Below are 19,482 nucleotides of genomic sequence, written 5' to 3' on the forward strand. Positions count from 1 at the left end.
ACACAAAGAGAGCATCATGAAACATATGCCGAACACATTTAAGTCTAACATACTTCCTATGCATAGGCACTAGATAGGAAGTGCGGCTTGCCGCACCCGGCAGCAGTGCTGCCGGGCACTGTCATATCCAATCCGATAATACAGCTATAGTACAGAATCATTATCTATGAACTGGCCCAAGAAATATTCAGATAGAAATCAACTGCATAAAATTTCTCGCGGGTACAGTGCCATACACCAAATCAATTCTCGCGGGTGCCTGACTCAACTTATTGTCCAAGCGCATAAACAATGTATTAACCATTGCAAAGGAAAATTAGAGTGATTGCTCAAATAATGGATCAGTCCAATACAATAAGGTTGCATCAGAAGCATGGCATTGCCTTGATACATAAGTGTCCAGTGTAGAGCAATTTGTCCAAACAATGACAAAAGGTAAGGCCATCAAATATACCAGAAGCATGAAACATTAGATCTAAAAGTTCATGACAAATGGGGGAATACGTAGTATGTTCCAAAAGTAAGCCAAGCTGATGGATCAACACTAAGTAGATACAATAGTTGGCTTATTACATAACCAAAGCGAGCCAGATCAACGGTGTGAGATAAGTCCAAGCGAACGCTCACAATGAACCTATATAGTTCTGCTAATGCATCATTGTTTAGCAGATGAAATCACGGGAAACATTTGCATGGATAGTATGATGACAACCTTGTAACCAACCTTGTCAAAACAGGTAGACAACGAGCGACACTTTGCCCCTTTTAGCCTTGAACGCAAAGACATTCTCCAAATTATCCAACCCCTGTCTTCACAAAGTCTGACCAATTAGTTGTTATCCCTTGATAAGTGGGACCTTCTCCTTGGTGCACCCACATGCAAGTTTAGTCCACATGGTCCTGATGTTCAGAGTCTGCAAGGAAGCAAGATTAATTCTCTCCGAGATGGGCATGTTCTCATGTTCTATTTATTAGCATATTTATTTAAGGAATCCTAGGAATAGCAGATAGACATGGCTATTTTAATAAACAGAAATGAACAATGGATTTATGAATAAAGTAGAGTAGTAAATACTGAACAATGAATTTATTTGAAAAAACAAAGTGAAGATGCTATCATGCTAATAAAGAACACTAACATCACAGTAAATATAAACTGATTAACTGAACATATTTTATTAACTGAAATTTTTTTAAGGCATGCCTGATCCCACTATCCAGTCGATGAACAAAGAATATTTACCCACGATCTTAAAAAAAACTAACAACAAAATAGACATCAAAGATACAGATAGACACAAAACTGGAAATGCATCATTCTTATCATCCATTCTCGCTACATCTCTACAAAAAGTGAACAGGGCAAAGGAATATATATATCAGGAGGGTCATAGTTTGCATAGGTACCTCCCAAGATATTTAGAGTAAGCCAATGTCGTCTGATATGTCAAAGCCAATGCAAGCTACCTCATCGGCACATCCGGAACTGCGAAGCCCTCCTAATATCGATCATACAAAGAGAAGGATCATCTGTAAGGTTACCATTTAACCTGTCAAGAAGTGATATCTGAATGAAATGTTAGATTGGGAAACCCTTAAGCAAGAGTAAAACAAATGATTTTAAATAATAGGATAGTAGGTAAGATCATCTTAAATAAAAAAACTTTATAACCTAAAGAGAAACTTCTTAAATTATAACTTAAAGAGGAACCCTTAAGCAAGAGTACAAAAGCATGGATGTGTTAGGCACCACAATGCTCAGACGACAGCATAATAAGAAATTTTCTTTGCAGGCAGAAAAATGCGTCTAAACAACTTGCAAATGAAGGAGCTTCTGTTAGTATTTCAATGGAAAAAATCACTTGTGAAGGAATACCACAATGGCAGGCAGTCATTCAATTGGTTCGCATATGATTTACCTCCGAAGGGGCTACCACCACCACCAAAGAATGACCGGATGATGTCGAACGGATCTTAATTCCAGAGTGGTTTTATGTTTTATCAATATAGAGAAGTTCAGATAGGAAGTGCAGCCTGCCGCACCCCAACTTTCCGAGGAAACAACCTCAAGTCCACAGTATCAATTCTATTGGAAAAATTCCATCGATTATTTTTGGAGGTTTTGAATTTCCGCTTCCTACTGTCAAGAAGAAATATGATATTCTTATTATAGGGGATGTGTATATCCCTGTTGAGGTAACATAGTGTTATTCGAAATTTCTCCGGTTCCATGTTATTCGGAATGAGTTTGTTAACAAGACTTGATCAACCTTGTTAGTGGATTCCTTTTGATGAGCATGAGATGGATGAAACTAGAAGGCACAACCTTCTGTACCCTCTCTCTATTTTCTGTTATTTAGTTGAAATAAAGTAAAAATAGTATTTTTCTGTCTGTTTTCTGATTTATCTGTGCAATATAAAAATACCCCAAAAATAAAAGTTCTCCAAATGCCCTGAAAATGGAATATGATTTTTTCTGGAATATTTGAGAATATCTGGCACTGAGAACACAGCAGGAGGGGCAAGCACCTGGCCACGAGGGTGGAGGGCGCGCCCTACACCCCTGGGCATGCCCCTGCCTCGTGGGCCCATGGTGGCTCCCCTCCACTCATTCCTGCACCCACACACTTCTTCTTCCTCCCAAAAAAATCACCATCCAGCTCAAGCACGAATTCTAGCTCATTTTGCTGCGATTTTCGATCTCCTTGCTCAAAGCACCTCTCACAAAACTGCTTGGGGAGATTGTTCCTTGGTATGTGACTCCTCCATTGGTCCAATTAGTTTTTGTTCTAGTGCTTTATTCATTGCAAATTTGTGCTGCCTAGGTGACCATGTTCTTGAGCTTGCATGTCAAATTTATATGGTTCAAAGTAGTTCTAATGCATGATATAGGCTCTAGGCACTTGTAGAAGTAGTTGCTATCAATTTTGTTGAGCTTGGTGCACTTTTATTTGAAGTTATTAAAAATTTCAGAAATTTTTCAAAGGAAGAAATATGCTTAGGAAAATGTTCCAAGGTGGTTCTTCAAGGAAGCAAGGACCCAGACTTGCAATGCGTGATGCTGACGATGAGCTACCAAGGGACGCTCCAGTGCGGCCTTGTGAATGGCCTTCAGAAAACTTTATGGATCGAGCGGGAATCAAGGAAGAATTTAACGCATATTTGTGTAACGCTGATCTTGTGAACTTCGAGGGAGAAAAGTGCCGCCAGTACCACTATCTCACTAGTTCCTTTGTGAGGAGGTTTGAATTTTCATCTTCACGTAATTCTCCAACTGTCATGTTTGATCTTTATGAAAAATCTTATACTATGGACTTAGAGGATTTTACCACTGCTTGCAAACTTCCACAATGGGGTAGTGCTAGTGAACCCCGCAAATCTGAATTTAGAAATTTTCTTGCTAGTATAACTGTGGGGGAATCTAGAGATATAGCACAAGCTACCATAGGGAGCATCCATTTTCCTGCTATACATTATTTTGCTCTCTTCATAGGTAGATGCATAAATGGTAAGGGTGAAGCATGTCACATGTGTGTCCCTGACCTCAGTATTCTTAGGAGTGCTGTGTTAGGAGACAAATCTTATAATTTGGGAGCCATTGTTGCACGTAGGTTGCATCATAATAGATTTAATGGAGATTTCTTTGGTGGAATTTATGCAACCCGCTTAGCTGATTTTCTTGGTGTAACCATACGTAACGATGATATTGAATTGCCTCCCGCTTACCTAGACTTTAATGCTATGGTTCACCACCAGTTTGTTGAGAGGAATGAATCACCTCTCCATTATCGCTTAATCTTTGACACACGTCGTGTTGTCCGTATTACTCTCCCTGCTCCTGCCTTCTTTGATTACCAGGCAAAAGGAAGATATGTTATTACTAGAGAGGAGGCAGATGAGTACGAGAGGAGGGCGGAGGCAGCTCGCCGCCACGCTGCAGCTCAGGAGGCAATAGCCGCTGCATCTCAGTATGACCCCGGCTACAACTATGGATATCCAGCAGGCCATCCGTGGCAATAAACCAACTTATGCCAAAAGCCTAAGCTTGGGGGAGTACGTATTTCCCACCGACATTACATTTATGTTCACACACACTCATTGCTAGATGTCGGTGCTCATACTCTTTCACTGTAATATCCTTGCTAGTTTATTTTCTTTTTCTTGCTTTCTTCTTGTGTGTTTGATAAACCTTAAGAAAAACCAAAAAAAATAGTTGTAGCTTTTAGTTAGTTTACTTTTCTTGCTGTAGTAGTAATTAAAAAGAAAACCCAAAAATATTTCATGTTCTTCTTTTGCTTGTTAGGAGCTTTCCCATGTAAATAGTTTTATTTCTTTTCTTTTCTTTGGGGGTCGATAGGAGAAGACCATAATTGAATTGTTGAAGTGGCTCTTATATGCATTATTGTTGATTTAACCAAGAGCCCATATTGCCTTGTCTTCTCCTATTTATTGATTGCTCGCAGATTCCAGCTTAGTCCAATGCACGTGCACTCTTATTATTTTCACATCGTTCGGTCATGCAAGTGAAAGGCAATTATGATGAAATATGATGGACTGACTGAGATGAGAGAAGCTGGTATGAACTCGACCTCTCTTGATTTTGTAAATATGATTAGTTCATCATTCCTGATTCAGCCTATTATGAATAAACATGTTTGCAATGACAATTAGAGATCATAGTTGCTTATGCCATGCTTGATTAGCTATGAGTTATAATGGTTTACCTTGCATGCCAACATGCTATTAAAATGGTTGTGATGTGGTATAGTGGGGTGGTATCCTCCTTTGAATGATTTAAGTGACTCGACTTGGCACATGTTCACACATATAGTTGAAACAAATCAGCATAGCCTTCACGATATTTATGTTCATGGCGGATTATATCCTACTCATGCTCGTACTCAATGTCTATTAATTTTAATGCATGTTCATGACTGTTGTCGCTCTCTAGTTGGTCGCTTCCCAGTCTTTTGCTAGCCTTCACTTGTACTAAGCGGGAATACTGCTTGTGCATCCAATCCCTTAAACCCCAAAGTTATTCCAGATGAGTCCACTATACCTTCCTATATGCGCTATCTACCTGCCGTTCCAAGTAAATTTGTATGTGCCAAACTCTAAACCTTCAAATGAAATTCTATTTTGTATGCTCGAATAGCTCATGTATCAACTAGGGCTGTCCATATCTTCCATGCTAGGCGGGTTATTCTCAAGAGGAGTGGACTCCGCTCCTCACTCACGAGAAAATAGCTGGTCACCGGGATGCCCAGTCCCATGCTTTACGCAAACTAAATCAAAATAATTGCAAACAAACTCCCCCTGGGACTGTTGCTAGTTGGAGGCACTCGTTGTTTCGAGCAAGCCATGGATTGATGCTTGTTGGTGGAGGGGGAGTATAAACTTTACCATTTTGTTTGGGAACCGCCTATAATGTGTGTAGCATGGAAGATATCGCCATCTCTTGGTTGTTATGTTGACAATGAAAGTATGCCGCTCAAAATATTATTTATCTCTATTTCAAAACCGAGCTCTGGAACCTCTACAAATCCCTGCTTCCCTCTGAGAAGGGCCTATCTATTTACTTTCATGTTGAGTCATCACCCTCTTATTAAAAAGCACTAGCTGGAGAGCACTGCTGTCATTTGCATCCATTACTATTAATTTATATTGGGTATGACTATGACTAGATCTCTTTTACCATGAATTACAATGTCTAGTCAGTCCTTGATCTTTAAAGGTGCTCTGCATTTATGTTTTGCGGTCTCAGAAAGGGCTAGCGAGATACCATCTTATTATATCATATCATGATTGTTTTGAGAAAGTGTTGTCATCCGAGATTTATTATTATGGCTCGCTAGTTGATTATGCCATTGATATGAGTAAACATGAGACCTAAGAGTTATTGCGAATGTGGTTAGTCATAATCTTTGCTGAAAACTTGAATGCTGGCTTTACATATTTACAACAACAAGAGCAAACAGAGTTTGTAAAAGTTTTTCTTTATCACTTTCAGTTTATCAACTGAATTGCTTGAGGACAATCAAAGATTTAAGCTTGGGGGAGTTGATACGTCTCCGTCGTATCTACTTTTCCAAACACTTTTGCCCTTGTTTTGGACTCTAACTTGCATGATTTGAATGGAACTAACCCGGACTGACGCTGTTTTCAGCAGGCTTTCCATGGTGTTATTTATGTGCAGAAACAAAAGTTCTCGGAATGATCTGAAACTCCACGGAACATCTTTTTGAAAAATATTAAAAATACTGGAAGAAAAATCCACGTCAAGGGGGCCACACCCTGTCCACGAGGGTGGGGGCGCCCCCCTGCCTCGTGGGCCCCCTAACGCTCCACCGACCTCAACTCCAACTCCATATATTCACTTTCCGGGAGGAAAAAATCAAGGAGAAGGATTCATCGCGTTTTACGATACGGAGCCGCCGCCAAGCCCTAAAACCTCTCGGGAGGGCTGATCTGGAGTCCGTTCGGGGCTCCGGAGAGGGGGATTCGTCGCCGTCGTCATCATCAACCATCCTCCATCACCAATTTCATGATGCTCACCGCCGTGCGTGAGTAATTCCATCGTAGGCTTGCTGGACGGTGATGGGTTAGATGAGATCTATCATGTAATCGAGTTAGTTTTGTTAGGGTTTGATCCCTAGTATCCACTATGTTTTGAGATTGATGTTGCTATGACTTTGCTATGCTTAATGCTTGTCACTAGGGCCCGAGTGCCATGATTTCAGATCTGAACCTATTATGTTTTCATGAATATATGTGAGTTCTTGATCCTATCTTGCAAGTCTATAGTCACCTACTATGTGTTATGATCCGGCAACCCCGAAGTGACAATAATCGGGACCACTCCCAGTGATGACCATAGTTCTAGGAGTTCATGTATTCACTATGTGTTAATGCTTTGTTCCGGTACTCTATTAAAAGGAGGCCTTAATATCCCTTAGTTTTCATTAGGACCCCGCTGCCACGGGAGGGTAGGACAAAAGATGTCATGCAAGTTCTTTTCCATAAGCATGTATGACTATATTCGGAATACATGCCTACATTACATTGATGAATTGGAGCTAGTTCTGTGTCACCCTATATTATGACTGTTACATGATGAACCGCATCCGGCATAATTCTCCATTACCGATCCAATGCCTACGAGCGTTTCATATATTTTTCTTCGCTTATTTACTTTTCCGTTGCTACTGTTACAAACACTACAAAACCCAAAAATATTACTTTTGCTATCGTTACCGTTACTTCCATATTACTTTGCTACTAAATACTTTGCTGTAGATACTAAGTTATCCAGGTGTGGTTGAATTGACAACTCAACTGCTAATACTTGAGAATATTCTTTGGCTCCCCTTGTGTCGAATCAATAAATTTGGGTTGAATACTCTACCCTCGAAAAATGTTGCGATCCCCTATACTTGTGGGTTATCACCCATTTGCAGACAAAAACTGAAAGCATAAGACATTGTTGACTTGTACCTCAACATACTCTAAATACTCTTTTATTATGCACCCATCACCAAAAATTCCCAGTTATGATAAGCTGAAAACAAAAACAGAGATTAGATTCGCAAACCTATTGTACAAAAGAAAACCCATTGAGCCTAGGCTTACTACAAATGATCAAATGCACGAAATAGAGTAAACTGCAGCAAAAATATATGGTCCAACATACACACTTTACATTCTTTGTTTCTGCAGTTTTAGGCCTTCCCTCCTGCCCCACCCCCTCCTATTAACCATGCTTTTATGCGCAATTTGCTTGACAGAGATGACTAAAAGGTTTCGAGGAAAGTAGAACACAGTTCAAGGCAGATAATCACCAATCTAATAAGCAGTCAGGCATACAGTTCAAAGCAGGTAATCAAACATGTATAAATCAATCGTCTATTTCCAAGGAAACCGAATAGCGCAGCAGAACTGTTAGAAACAACAAAGATTACTATTTGCAGGTTAGAAATTCCATTAATACATTGAGTAGACAGTGCAGATCCGCACATGAGACGGAGATGCAGGAGTAAGGACGGCCAAATCAGAAGGAGGAACAGCAGCCGCGCACCCAGACACTATGGACCCGCGCCACCGTGAGGAAGAGCAAGAGGAACGCCTCCGCCTGTGGAGCCAGTGAACCGTGGTCGCACCTGGGGAGTGGGGAGCAGACAGGAGAGAGGCAGCTCAACGCAAACGAGGCATGGCGCAGTGTGGCCGACTGGGCGAAGGAGGTGGCCGCCGCCATCCGGTGGTGCCAGTCGATGGGGGTTGGCCTGCTGCTCCTCCCGTTGAAGCCGCCCATGCTCCATGGAGAGAGGATGTTATGGAGGCCGAAGAGGGGCACTCTCAAGCCTCGATGCGTCGGTCACCAGCCGGCAGTGCGGGACGTGGCCCGTGCTCCTCCTACCTACTACACACGGGGATGACGACGACGGCGCTTGGAACGAGGATGGCCCGGCTCGGCGGAGGCGGAGGCGGCTGCTAGGCGAGCGGGGGAGATGGCGGCGATGTGGCGTAGGCGGTGGGAGGGAGGGAGGAGAAAGAGAGGAGCGCCAGGGGTGTTGGACTGTTGCTACGGTTCTCACCCAATCCATGCTCTCTTCGCCCATACGCGTAGCCCAACCATCCACAGAGCGGCACACAATAGTCAGCAGGTGAAATCCCGAAACTGCCCTCGGCGGACATCGAGAACTACGGGCGGTGGCACGAACGGCGCGACCGGTAAAACGAGCATTGCACGCACTCGCCCCTGCAGTCACTGATGGAGAAGGCCCACCTCGCCTGGACCCCGCGTGTCATTGAGAGCCAGCGCGGTAGCGCGGGTGTAGCAAGTCTGGGCATTGTCACATCATAACGATCCAACGGCCCAGATCAAACCATCTGAACATCTGACGGCTGGGATTTGTTTGGACACACAATCGGATGGCTCACAGGCCAAGTGCCCTGAGAAGGCTTCATTTTTGCTCCGACTCTAACAATGGTATTTTATAAGCGAACAAATTATCAAGACAAAAAACTAGCATATGCAACAAAGAAGAAAGAAACAATAGCAATCTCAACATGAAGAGAGGTAATTTAGTAACATGAAAATTTCTACAACCATATTTTCCTATCTCATAACGATTACATGTGGGATCATAAACAAATTCAACAATATAGCTATCATATAAAATTTTCTCTTCATGATCCACATCCATAAAAGTTTTATAATCTTCCAAGATAGTGGGATTAACATCAACTAAAGTCATGACCTCTCCAAGCCCACTTTTATCAAAAAAATCATAAGATTGAACACTCTCAAAATATGTGGGATTATTTTTACCTAAAGTTGACGCTCTTCCAAACCCACTTTCAATATTATTGCAAATAACATATTCATCCTGAGGCTTAAATAAATTTTCAAGATCATAAGAAGAATCACCCCAATCATGATCATTACAATAAGTAGTGGACATAGCAAAACTAGCATCCCCAAGCTTGGGATTTTGCATATTATTAGCACAATTGACATTAATAGAATTTATAGTAAAATCATTGCAATAAAGCTTTTCATTGAATGAGCTATCATGAATCACTTCATAAATTCCTTCTTTGAACACTTCATCACGACTTTCAGATTCATGAATCCCAAGCAAAACTTCATAAAGATAATCCAGTGAACTCAATTCACTAGAAATGGGTTCATCATAATTGGATCTCTTGAAAAGATTAGCAAGTGGATGAGGATCCATATCAATTGATTTTTAGTAAGCAAAGATGCAAGCAAATAGAAGACACATGGCAAAACAAGCAAACAAAAGATCAAACAAGAAAAAGGCAAACAAAAAGACGGTGAATAAAAAGGCAAATTTTTGTGAAGTGGGGGACAGGAAAACGAGAGGCAAATGGCAAATAATGTAAATTGCGAGGAGATGAGATTTGTGATTAGGAACCTGGTATATGTTGAAGATCCTCCCCGGCAACGGCGCCGGAAATTGGTGCATGGCCGGGAGACTATCTTGACTTGATCCTCCCCGGCAACGACGCCAGAAATTCCTTTTGATGTCGCTTGAAGCTACGTCGGTATTTTCCCAACGAGGAAGGGATGATGCAGCACAGCGGCGGTAGGTATTTCCCTCAGATATGAAACCAAGGTTATCGAACCTGTAGGAGAACCAAGCAACACAACGTAAACATCCCCTGCACACAAATAACAACACCTCGCAACCCGACGTGTTAAAGGGGTTGTCAATCCCTTTCGGGGTACGGCGCCAGAAATTGCGTGTTGATGGGAGAAAGTTGTAATAGATTGAATAAATAGATTGCAAATAAAATAAAGTGCAGCAAAGTATTTTTGTATTTTTGGTTTAATATATCTGAATAGAAAGTGCAAATAAAATAGATTGCAAAGCAAATATATGAGAAAGAAGACTCGGGGGCCGTAGATTTCACTAGTGGCTTCTCTCGAGAAAAATAGCAAACGGTGGGTAAACAAATTACTGTTGGGCAATTGATAGAACTTCAAATAATTATGACGATATCCAAGAAATGATCATTACGTAGGCATCACGTCCAAGATTAGTAGACCGACTCCTGCCTGCATCTACTACTATTACTCCACACATCGACCGCTATCCAGCCTGCATCTAGTGTATTAAGTTCATGGGAAAACGGAGTAATGCAATAAGAACGATGACATGATGTAGACAAGATCTATCTATGTAGAGATAGACCCCATCATTCTATCCTTAGTAGCAACGATACATACGTCTCATTTCCCTTTCTGTCACTGGGATCAAGCACCGTAAGATCGAACCCACTACCGGGCACCTCTTCCCATTGCAAGATAAATAGATCGATTTGGTCAAACAAAACCCAAATATCGGAGAAGAATTACGAGGCTATAATAGATCATGCATATAAGAGATCAAAGAAACTCAAATAATTTTCATGGATATAAAAAGATATGACTGATCATAAACTCAAGGTTCATCAGCTCCCAACAAACAGACCGCAAAAAGAGTTACATCATATGGATCTCCAAGAGACCATTGTATTGAGAATTCGGCGAGAGAGAGGAAGCCATCTAGCTACTAACTATGGACCCGAAGGTCTAAAAAGAACTACTCACGCATCATCGAAGAGGCACCAATGGAGGTGGTGAACCTCATCCGAGATGGTGTCTAGATTGGATCTAGTGGTTCTGGACTCTGCGGCGGCTGGATCAATATTTCATCGACTCCCTAGGGTTCTGGGATTTTGGGGGGTATTTATAGAGCAAAGAGGCGGTCCGGGGGGCACCCGAGGTGGGCACAACCCACCAGGGGCGCGTCTGGGCCTCCTGACGCGCCCTGGTGGGTTGTCCCCTCCTCGGGACTCCCCTCAGGTGCAACCAGGGCCCAATATCTTCCTTCTAGTCCATAAAAAATCTCCGTGAAGTTTCGTGGCATTTGGACTCCGTCTGATATTGATTTCCTGCGATGTAAAGAACATGCAAAAAACAACAACTGACACTTGGCACTATGTCAATAGGTTAGTACGAAAAAATGATATAAAATGACTATAAAATGATTATAAAACATCCAAGAACGATAATAAAATAGCATGGAACAATCAAAAATTATAGATACGTTGGAGACGTATCACTCCTCAATTTCACCATCAAGAAAAGCACTTTTAATGTCCATTTGGTACAAAGTGATATCATGGTGATTGGCATAAGCAAGTAAGATGCGTATGGACTCAAGTCTAGCAATGGGGGCATAAGTCTCACCATAGTCCATACCTTCGACTTGAGTGTAGCCTTGAGCAACGAGACGCACCTTGTTTCGTACAACTTGTCCATCTTCATCTTGCTTATTCCGAAACACCCATTTGGTTCCAATGACATTGTGCTTGTCGTCCGGCTTCTCAATCGAAGTCCACACTTGATTCCTCTCGAAACTGTGTAGTTCTTCATGCATAGCGTTTATCCAATACGGATCTTCTAGAGCTTCTTCAACCTTCATAGGTTCAATGCTAGAAATGAATGAGTAATGTTCACAAAAGTTAGCTAAACGCGTTTTCGAGCGAGTGATTCTCCCGGTTTGAATGTCATTAAAGATTTGTTCGGCGGGATGATCTCTTGAGACTCTTGCTCTAACTCGTTGGGTCAGGGTGGAACGTCCTTTTCATTGTCTTCCTCTTCTTCTTGTCCTTCTTCATTGTCGTTGGTGTTGCTGTTCTCTTATGGAGGTGGAGAAGGAGGTCGATGAGTTTCATCTTGTTGTAATTCCTCGTTTCCTTCGTCTTGACGTGTTCCACTTGTAGATGCCTGCAAGTCAACTTGTGGTTCACCTTTTCATGAAGTTGAGGCTTCCACTTGAATGGACGAAGTACTCTCCTGCACCTTCGTTGGGCGAATCTTGCCAATAGATAAGTCTTGAATTGCTTCCGAAGGATCTTTATCTCCTACATCAATTGGCAATTTCTATACTTGCGAGCCGTTAGATTCATCAAACTTCACATCTACAGTCTCTTCAACCTTACGGGTGAAATTGTTGTTGACACGGTAAGTGTGAGAGTTTGATCCATATCCGAGTAGGAAACCTTCATGAAACTTAGGAGCAAATTTGGAACGACGATGCTTATCAAGAGTGTAGCACTTTAAGCTAAATACTCGAAAGTATCCAACTTGGGGTTTGTTACTGATGAGAAGCTCATATGTCGTCTTGCCGAGAAGCTTAGGAAGATATAGTCCATCCGTAGCATGACAAGCTGTCTCAACCGCTTCTGCCCAAAAGTGTCTTAGCGTCTTGTATTCATCAAGCATCGTTCTCGCCATCTCAATGAGTGTCCGATTCTTCCTCTCAACAACTCCATTTTGTTGAGTTATGTACGTAGCCGAGAACTCATGTGAAATCCCTTCTTCGTCAAGAAAGGTATCCACATTGGTATTCTTGAACTCCGTTTCGTTGTCGCTTCAAACCTTCTTGATATTCACTCCAAATTGATTTTGGTCCTTCCTAGCGAAGTTCTTGAAGATCTTTTGGACCTGCGATTATCATCAAGAAAGAATACCCACGTAAATCTGGAAAAATCATCAACAATGACCAAACTGAACGAGTTACCACCGAGACTCTTGTAGGCGTTGGGACCAAAAAGATCCATGTGAAGTAGCTCAAGCGGTCTTCTCGTGGTCATGATGTTCTTCATGGGATGACTTCCTCCAACTTGTTTTCCTGCTTGACAAGCACTACAAAGTCTATCCTTGTAAAATATAACATCTTTAACACCAAGGATATGATCACCTTTAATAAGCTTATCAAGATTTCGCAGGCCCACGTGACCTAACCTTCTATGCCATAACCAACCTTTAGAAGATTTAGCAGTTAAGAAAGTTCGAGGCTGAGCTCTCTTAGTGAAATCAATAATGTATCGATCACCTCTATGAACACCGGTAAAGACAATTTTATTACTATCTCTTCGAAACACTTGGCAATCTACTTCAGTGAATATAACATTGAAAGGGAAGTTAGCTAGTCTAGATACGGAAAGTAAATTGTAGCCAAGAGATTCAACGAGCATAACATTTTGGATAGAGTTGTCATGTGAGATGGCCACCTTACCAAGGCCAACCACTTTACCCTTTGAGTTATCACCAAAAGTGTCATACTTTCGGGGACCGTCGTTTTCAGCAAGCTCACGGAACATGTCCTTATCTCCGGTCATGTGATCGGTACATCCACTATCAAGAACCCATTCCTTTCCTCTGGCCATGTAACCACAAAGGTTAGCCACAAGACCAAAGTGTCTCATTGACTCATCAAGATCAAAGTCACTAGCATCATCCTCATCATAGTATCCATGTTCAACATCGTCATGTGAATGATCATCACCTAGAGAAGGTGATTCATTAGATGTATGACCATAACAATATGCATCTTTATGGATTCTAATGACTTGTGAGATGACGCTACTAATGACTCCAACATCTCCTTTGGCACGCATGAGGTCACGAAGTTCAAATAGACAATCATCAAATTTAGGGTCACTAGGATTCATTTTATGAAAAGCAATGGACTTTTGAAGAATCTCATCTAGGTTTTTTAGAGAATAGTTTGGAAAACACTCCTCAAGATATTTCCATATAGTATAAGCACATTCAAATGTAGGCAAGCATATAAGCAAGTTTCTAGGCAATCGTCTTATGATGAGATTGATAGTTCTAAGATTGCGGGTCATGTCAAGATCCTCGTCGAGGGTAGGATGCAAGGGATCAATAGGGGGCACACAGGGACTAATAATATGCTTGTTCAAATTGTATTCATTGAAAATCTCAAGCATCTCATTTTTCCAAGCACTATAGAACTCTCCGTCTAGTATAGGTACTCTACGTCTAATACTCCCAATCATAGACTCATTCATCTTCCTCCAATGGTGATTAAACCAAAGCAATGGAGACCAAAGCTCTGATACCAATTGAAAGGATCTAGAAGAGGTGTCTAGAGGGGGTGATTAGACACTCAACAAGTTAAGGTGGAAATTTTAAATTTCTTCAAGTTGAGATACAGTTTTAACACAAGTTTAAACATTCACAATACATTTCAAGCAAGCATAGCATGAGTATATGGGCAGCGGAAAGTAAAGCATGAAAGTTGCAAGAAAGTAAAGGGATGGGATTGGAGTTTGCAAACACAACGTAGACACAGAGATTTTTGGCGTTGTTCCGATAGGTGGTGCTATCGTACGTCCACGTTGATCGAGACTTCAACCCACGAAGGGTAACGCTTCTGTGAGTCCACGAAGGGTCAACGAAGAAGCAACCTTGTCTAGCCCACCATGGCCATCGCCCACGAAGAACTTGCCTCACTCAGGTAGATCTTCACGAAGTAGGCGATCTCCTTGCCCTTACAAACTTCTTGGTTCAACTCCACATCTTGTCGGAGGCGACCAAGCGACACCTCACCAATCTAGGAGACACCACTCTCCAAAAGGTAATATATGGTGTGTTGATGATGAACTCCTTGCTCTTGTGCTTCAACTAATAGTCTCCCCAACACTCAACTCTCTCTCACAGATTTGGATATGGTGGAAAGATGATTTGAGTGGAAAGCAACTTGGGGAGGTTAGAGATCAAGATTCTTGTGGTAGGATTGGTATATCTTGGTCTCAACACATGAGTAGGTGGTTCTCTCTTGGAAAATGAGTAGTGGAGGTGTAGGCACGTTCTGATGGCTCTCTCTCGAATGGAGAAGAGGGTGGAGGGGTATATAGCCTCCACAAAAAATCCAACCGTTACACACATTTGAACCAACTCGATCAGATCAAACAGAGGAACTCGGTGAGACCGATTCAGTTCAAAATGTGAACGTTACGAATCTCGGTGGGATCGACCAGACCAACTCGGTGTGACCGATGAGCTAGGGCTAGGGCAAACATCAACTCGGTGTGACCGATTACATAAACTCGGTGGGACCGAAGTGAAGTAATAGGTGAAAGTGCATTGCTGCACTATATTGTTTTTGACATCCATGACAACCTCATTTGTGTTTCTAACCAGATGCTCTAGTGTAAACAGCACTGATTAAGTTAAAGTGAAGCATGGATGGTTTTTCCCTCTCTTATTGAAAAAGGAAAAGCGGAGTGCCCAAGAAAAGCGGAGTTCCATAGTGTTTTCTTGTTTCTTGAGTCTTTAGGGCAGCCACACTATTAAGAGGGGGTGCAACATAAAAACATCCGGGGGATCAACTTACTTTCTCACGTTGATCTGAAAAAAATCTAACAGTGCAAATCTTCTGTTCAGGCTGGAACTTCCGGGACGGCCGGAACTTCCGGGGACTGGAAGGTCCGGCAAGGGTCCGGGAAGCTTCCGGGGTACCCAGAGAAACTGCTCTTTTTGTGCAATCTCTCTGTGTAGCCCAGAACCTCGCTGGACCTAGGCCGGAACTTCCATCCCCCAGAACTTCCGGGTCGGCCGGAACTTCCGGGCTCCGGAACTTCCGTCCCCTTTTTCAACAGCTTCCGGGGTACTACTGAGTTGATGCAAACTCTCTGTGTAGCCCGGAACTTGGCCGTAACTTCCGGTGTCCGGACCTTCCGTGCGTGGCCGGAACTTCCGAGATACGCAGAAATCTGCCTCCAATGGCCAGATTCCGTCCCCACCTATAAATAGTCTTCTTCTTCCTCACGAAGAACTCGACGACTCCATTTCTCTCACCTCCATTTTCAGACCTCGATTTCTTGGAGAGCTCCCTCCTTAGCCACCCAAATCTCTTGATCTTTTGGGAAGCAAAGGAGAAGTGCTCGATCTACACATTCACCAAAGCGAAAGTTGATTTCCCCTTGTTTTTGTGCTGCATCTTGTTACTCTTGGAGGTTGGAGACTCCTAGGCGGTAGGAGTGCTCCGGCGAGGAATCGACCATTGTGATTTCCCCCAGAAAGTTTGTGAGGGTTTGGAGACCACCCCAAGGTCTACCACTAGTGGTTGAGAAACACCTTCATGGTGTTGTCTCAAAGGGAGAATAGGGTGAGCTTTCGTGGTGTTGGTGTGCCCTCAAGGTAACATCCACCTCTCTAACAGTGACGTAGCTTCCCTCCAAGGAAGTGAACATCGGCATACATCCTCGTCTCTCGAAGTCGCGGTTATCCCTAACCCTAACTTCCTACTTGTGGTTACTTGTCTCTTAGGCCTTACTTATATCATATTGTGCTTGCTTACTCACATATTTGTGTTACTCGTTTACCTTGCTTAGCTCTTAGCATCATACATGCAATTGTTAGGCTCACTTTCATATTCCGCATTATTGCCTAAAATTGCTAAGTAGTAATTAAAATTTGTAAATGTACCTATTCACCGCCCCTCTAGGTCCATCTCGATCCTTTCAATTGGTATCAGAGCCTCGTGCTCTATTCTTGTGGCTTAACCGCCCTAGAGCGAGATGAACCCCGACGGGACTCCCCTTGTTGCGGATCCGAAGGATAAGGGCACGGCTTCCACGGAAGTCAAGTCCTTCACTTCTAAGGATCTGGAACGGGCGCTTGCTACGCAAAAGTAGGAGCATGATGCTTCTCTTGAGGCCTTGGTCCAAATGAGACTAGCCACACTAACCACGATGCTTGCACCACTTTCTGGTGGTGCGGCCTCGAGGCCAACTGTGCCTACTCCTTCACTTTGCCAACAACCTCCTAGTAATGAACACTCCAGTGTTCCTTGTCTTTATGCAAGACCTCAAGGCAAACATCCTTTACTTGATGACACTACCGATTTTTCTTTGTGGAGAGTTGCTATGCAGGATCATCTTCGATATGGAAATGATGAGATGTTGGAGATCTTGGAGTATGGCTACCAAGCTGTTGACCTGAAGAATATTCACCAAGAGAGATATATGACAAGAATCTCCACGACACAGCAACCATGTGCATAAGGAGAGGTATGACTGACAAGTAAAGGAGACCATACATACACATCACAAGTGCCAAGGAATTATGGGATAGCATTCTGAGGACCAAGACCGATACTTCCACTCTCCGGCTTGCTCAATATGAAATTGCCAAGGGTCAATTGCAAAACTTTTGTATGGAGAAAGGTGAATCTCCCAAGCATCTCCTTGAGCGTCTCATGACTCTCACTGCTGACATCGAGTCTTGTGAGTGTGACAAGACACAAGATGGATTCAACTTGACTAAGCGATTTCTCGTGGACAAGTTGCTTCATGCTCTTGCTCCATATCATCACCAAATGGTGTGGGACATAAGACAACACCATGGATTCAAGTAAATGACTCCAGATGACATCATATCCACTTTCCAACTATTTGAAGAGTCAAAGGCAAAATCTACAAAACATCTTGCCATGCATGGTACCTCAACATCAAAGATCAATCTTGCATTGAAGGCCAAACATGTATGTGAAGAAGAGCAAAGTGAAGAATAAGGAGATGATGATGATGATGACGATGAGGATGGTGATGAGATTGACTCCGATGAGAGCCCTTCATATGAAAACATTGATCTCTTTGTCAAGAAGTTTAGCGCGGGAAAATTCAAGGGAAGATTCCAGAAGAAGAAAGTGAGAAAATGCTACAACTGTGAAGAAACCAACCATTTCTCCAACAATTGCCCTTATGAGAAGAGAGAGGATAAACCAAGGTTTCCCAAGACCTTTCCCAAGAAGAAGTTGCCAAATCCTTTGAACTCCAAACTCAAGAAGAGAGATGGGAAAGCAATGGTTGCTCATGAAGAATCCGATCTGGATGATGTTAGTGGTGTTGCCGGAGTAGCTCAAGATTCTCAAAACACTTTGAGGCTAGTCAACAAGAGTGGTGATGTTGTCACTTACAACTGTATGAAAGACTACAAGGGCAATGCTCACAAGTGCCTAATGGCAAAGGCCATGGTAGAAGATGGAGAGGACCAAAACTCTCCTGACAAGGTCAAGGTAACCCCACGGTCAAACCCTCCTTTTTTCACTCCTCCTACTCCTAGTGATGAGTATCTTGATGCGGAGGATAGTTATGAGGATGATGATATAGATGATCCTATGCTTGCTAAACTAAATAAGTTCATGTGCTCCCTTAAAGGAAAGAAGCTCACTATGTTTCGTATGCTTATGGAGATGGTGAGTAAGCACACCATCTCCATTAAGGAACTCGAAACCCTCGTCGCCGAGGAAAAGGAAAAATATGAAATCCTTGAGCGGAAAGTCCAATATGAGGAAGCACGAAATGATGAACGATGCTTGAAAATTGGTGCGAACATTGATGTTCATGCTAAAGAACTTGCCTCCTTGAGAAAGGCTAAGGACTCTTGCGAGGAGTTGATGAATGATAAAAGTAAGCTTGTGAAGTCTAATGCTTCTCTCTCTAAGGATTGTGAGCTTCTATCTGTGTCCCTCAAGACTAAGGAAGAAGATCTCACTCTTCTTACAAAGAGTTTTGAGACGCTCAAGCTTACTTATCTTGAAACTCTAGCCAAGGCTTAGTCTTCTCCTATTATCAATGTTGATGCTTGTACTACTAACTCTAGTGGTGACCTAGCATCTATTATTGAGGAGAATCGCTTTCTCAAGGCTCAACTCGAGAAAGGACTCATGACATGTGCTCAAGGACAAAAGAACCTTAATGAGGTATTGAGCCAACACAATGAAGTGTTTGCGAAAGAGGGGCTCGGGTTTGACCCAAGCACAAGCAAGAAGAAGACGTCTTCTCAAAAGTGCACCACTCCTCTAAAAGAAATGTGTGTACGAGAAGGGCACAAGGAGAAAGGTAAGGTTGTGAGTGGGAAGGCCATAAGGGGCACGCCCACTCTCAACAAGCCAAAAGAGTTCATGCCTCCATCATATGTACTTCGTAAAACTAAGGATGGAGAAGTTTATGCAAAATGTGTTGGTCCTCGAAATGCATTCCGTTTTTATGCTATTTGGGTCCCTAAGACCCTTGTGACTAATTTGAGAGGTCCCATTGCAAAATGGGCGCCTCTAACCAAGCCATAATTGTGTGTAGGTTGCTTTCTCTGGT

The 19,482-nt window shown here is 42.5% G+C and overlaps 1 long non-coding RNA gene across 1 annotated transcript; it reads right to left on the reverse strand.

Annotated features, from left to right (window-relative positions):
- Window positions 1–350: 350 nt before the first annotated feature.
- Window positions 351–1,531, reverse strand: LOC123167287 (uncharacterized). The gene is made up of 3 exons (XR_006483885.1): window positions 1,408–1,531; window positions 725–914; window positions 351–644 (listed from the first exon to the last, which is right to left on the reverse strand). It is a non-coding gene; the product is annotated as an uncharacterized lncRNA (long non-coding RNA).
- Between the last annotated feature and the right edge of the window lie 17,951 nt (window positions 1,532–19,482).

This window comes from Triticum aestivum, chromosome 7D (genome assembly GCF_018294505.1).
Source record: "Triticum aestivum cultivar Chinese Spring chromosome 7D, IWGSC CS RefSeq v2.1, whole genome shotgun sequence".
NCBI classification, from domain to species: Eukaryota; Viridiplantae; Streptophyta; class Magnoliopsida; order Poales; family Poaceae; genus Triticum; species Triticum aestivum.